Here is a 4,127-nt window from a genome sequence, read left to right on the forward strand (position 1 = left end):
AAAGAAAAACTTAATTCAGAAGACTGGGCAATCTCTATCTCCCCTCCACACTAACCACCCATCCCATGGAAGACCAAGGGAGATCAGACCTTCCAGACTTGGGCAACACCTGGCTGCCGCAAAATTCTACGGAGACTCCTTGTGGAACAGCAGTCTCCCATCTCTTGTGTCTCTCCCTGTCATGATCATGCAGGAAGCAAGTCTGGCTGTGCTATCTGTTATCACTGTCTGTCACCCATCTGCAACATGATATTGCTACAAAGGTAAGTACAAAGTAACGTATCTAGTTCCCTTTCCCCCAGAAGGTTGAGGCTCAGGTACAGGGGTAATTCTCCTGCGCACACAGTCATTATTTAGGCCGACTCAGTGACTTCAACAGGCTTCATCATGTGATCAGGTTTGTTGCCAGCTGCATAATGCTCCCACATCTGTAGATAGAGGCGCTCTAGTTCCAGTGTGTATTGTTTGGTGTTGAACAGAGGGCTAGATATTCTCTGCTTCCAGACTTTGCCACGAATTCTCTTCAGGTATTCTAGATCAGTTCCCAGTTTCACAGCTATGTCTTCATACTCTTGTCTATTTTTAGCAATAAGCTCAAGACAGCCTAAACAGGTGAGCTGGGAAGCTGCAACTCGGGAAGCAAGAGTCTCTCCTGGCATAGTCACCATGGGTGTCCCCGACCAAAGGACATCCATCCCTGTGGTGTGTCCATTACAGAGTGGAGTGTCCAAGCAGACATCAGCCAGCTGGCCTCTCCGAACATGTTCCTCTTTAGGAGCAACAGGTGAAAAAATGATACGGTTCTGGGGAAGGCCCATATTTTGCGCGTACTGTTGAATATTAGGTTCTCCTGCTGGGAAACGCAACAGCCACAGTACGCTATTGGGAACACGCTTCAGAATATTTGCCCACATCTGCAAAGTAGATGGGTCAATTTTATATAGCTGATTAAAGTTACAGTACACAATGGCATCTTCCGGTAACCCGTACTGAGAACGTGTGGTTACAATAATGGTACGGGGAACCTCCTCTCCAGTGGCAGCCTTATTGTTGATCTGGGTAGTTGCCAGTCCATTGCTAATACTGAATCCATTAATTGTTATCTGAATTTGTCCTCTGTTAATCATTTCAATAACTGCTTCTGCAGTCGTATTCATAGGAATGACAGGCATATTAAGATCTATATTGCTGCTGTCTGCTTTGTCTCCTCCATCAGGACATTTCATCTTGACAATTTTCACGTCTGGTAGACTATCAAGAAATGCTTTGAGGTCGATGCCATTTAGCACAATTCGATTGTCATAAATGTGCCCATTGGACTTAAAATCGATGACTGCTTTTTTCTTCAGGTGAGGGAACATATTAGCATGATCACCAATAAAGAAAGTATGGGGCATATAAGCCAGTTTCTCAGAATACTGCTCAGCAACTTCAGCAGGTGAAGTTTCCCGATCAGTGATGATATAATCCATGAAAAGCGCGCCACTAGTCCCAGGGTACCCCAGCCACATTGCCTGAATAGGAGCTGGCCTGAGAGCAAAGCGTTCATTTCGAGCACCCCTGGTATAACCATTCATATTTACGAGGATGTGTATACCATCTTGATGGATGCGATCAGCTGCTTTTCCATCGCATGGAATCTGAGAAAGATCAACGAAATGATCGGCTTCTGCCATCACCTTCGCTCGGAAGTTTGTGCCATCATCTGGGCTCAGGGCATAACAGAATACCTCAAATTTATCACGATTGTGCATGCCTGGAATAGACTGCATAAGATGAGAAGTAGGATGGTTCCCAAAGTCAGAACTCACGTATCCTACACGCAGTCGACCATCACTGAGCTTCAAGTCCTTTGGATGTTCATACGGTGGTTTGTGAAGGACATTGATGTTATCCAGGCAGAGGTGCCCATGCCTCTCGGCAATAGCCTTCCTGACGCCGTGAGGAAGAGGATATAACATGCTGTGATGAGGCTGCACAGAAGGCAACCTGTTCTTCTCTAACTGGTCAGCCACAACGCTGACCAACCTCTTCATGCGCTCATCATAGTCTGTCCAGTCACAGACAATCTGCAGGCAATGAGCCAGATTACAATAAGCGTCAGGAAAGTCAGGTTGAAGCTTCAGAGCAGTGCGATAAGAAGCAATTGCTTCTGGAATATTCCCTGAATCCTTGTGAATGGAAGCCAGATTGCTGTGGGCATCCGCAAATGCAGGGTTAATCTGAATGGCACGTGTATAACACTGCAAGGCTCCCTGAACATCCTGCATCCCCGTTAAGAGTGTTTCCCATATTACAGTAGGCCTCAGCAAAGGTAGGACTGATTCGAATAGCCTCCTTATAATGCATCAGAGCTTCCTGCACTCTTCCCTGCTGCTGCAATACACTTGCTAAATTTGAATGGGCAGCAGCAAACTCTGGGAAGACTTCTAATGCTTTACAATACAAGCGAACTGCCTCTTCAATGTTTCCCTGTTCTCGCTTGATATTGGCTAGGTTATTCAGAGAGTCTGCATGGGTGGGACACAGCCACAGAGCTGTATTATAACAATCTTCTGCTTCGGCAACACTGCCCTTCTCTTTGAGAGCATTGGCTAGGTTGCAGTAAGCGTCCGGGAAGTGTGGTTGCAATTCAATAGCTCGCCTGTAGGTGTCTATTGCCAGATCTATCAGGCCTTGCTCATAGTATACACAAGCCAGGCTGCCATGTACCACTGCATGATTTGGACTCAAGCTTAGGGCACGAAGGTAAGCTGCCACAGCTCGTTCAAAAATCCGTGCCTCTTTGAAGACATTTCCTAAATTGATATAAGCATCCAGAAAATTGGGGTCATGGGTGACAGCCTTTTCAAAGTGATGAATTGCAAGCCAAATCTCCCCTTGTGCATTGAAAACACAGCCAAGGTTACTCCAAGCTACTGCAAAGTTCGGTTGCGTCTCAATTGCTTTCAAATAACATGCCTTGGCTTCTTCCAAGCGACCCAGGGCTTTGAGCAGGTTCCCCAGGTCACTGCAAACACAGTACAGATCAGGATTGTACTGAAGAGCGGAGGCGTAAGCTTGTACTGCCCCTTCCATGTCGCCTGCTGCTACCAAAGCGGCTGCCAGGTTAATATAACCATCGATGAAATCTGGTTTGAGACGCAACGCATGCCGGTAATGCTCGATTGCTTCCTGCAACTGCCCGCTTTCCTTGTACACATTCCCCAAATTCGAATAGGCTTCTGCCAGAAGAGGGTTCTTTTTAATTGCCAGAGTACTAAAGTGGGCAGATCCGTCCAGCCTTCGACACCGGAAGTGTATAGATGAAAGTAATAAAAGTACACCAGTATTGTCTGGCTCTTGTCTCCAGAGCTGCATGCAGTGTCTCTCAGCTGCCTCAAAATCTCCCGCCTGATAGGCTCGATGTGTCAACTCTGCTAACCCTTGGAAGGAAAGCATACGTTTCGTTGGGTCTGTGCTGTCGGCCACGTTGCCCACGGAAGACGCCATCTGGAGCTTCTGGAGGGAGTGCGAAAAGAGGGTAATTGAGTCCCGCTGCTGCCACTACTGGCAAGAATGTTTCTAGAGGTAGCAAATACAAGGGCAGTAGCCGTACCACTGCTTTGGCAGGCTTAAGCGGCGGCAGCAGTTACATACACTGAACCTTAGGAACTCTGGTTGGCCATCTATCTCTCACGGTCTTGAAAAAAATCACAATGAAGTTTAAGTTTTTTTTAATTGATAAGATGGTTCTAAAGTTTATCTGGAGATGCAAGAGGGAAGAGATGTGGGGACATATGTATATGTATAACTGATTCACTTTGTTATAAAGCAGAAACTAACACACCATAGAAAAGCAATTATACTCTAATAAAGATGTTAAAAAAATATAGAGTTTATCTGGAAGAATTAATGGGGCTATTGATAATAGAATTCTGAAAATTAAAATTAAGAGGTTAGACTTGTTCTAATGGATCAATTTTAAAATGAATGCTAAAGCGACAACCATTGAACCACTATGATACAGTCAAATAGAAAGCTCTTAAACATCTAGTAGAAAGTGCTCAAACATCTCTTTATATTTTTAGAAACAGTGAATGTTGGAGGAAATAATGGTAATAGAGAAAGTAGAACATAAATAATGT

General features: G+C 45.1%; 1 pseudogene; it reads right to left on the reverse strand.

Moving 5' to 3' along the window:
- Positions 1-353: 353 nt before the first annotated feature.
- On the reverse strand, positions 354-3,492 carry LOC137758637 (UDP-N-acetylglucosamine--peptide N-acetylglucosaminyltransferase 110 kDa subunit pseudogene; annotated as a pseudogene).
- Positions 3,493-4,127: the final 635 nt, after the last annotated feature.

This window comes from Eschrichtius robustus, chromosome 2 (genome assembly GCF_028021215.1).
Source record: "Eschrichtius robustus isolate mEscRob2 chromosome 2, mEscRob2.pri, whole genome shotgun sequence".
Classification (NCBI taxonomy): Eukaryota; Metazoa; Chordata; class Mammalia; order Artiodactyla; family Eschrichtiidae; genus Eschrichtius; species Eschrichtius robustus.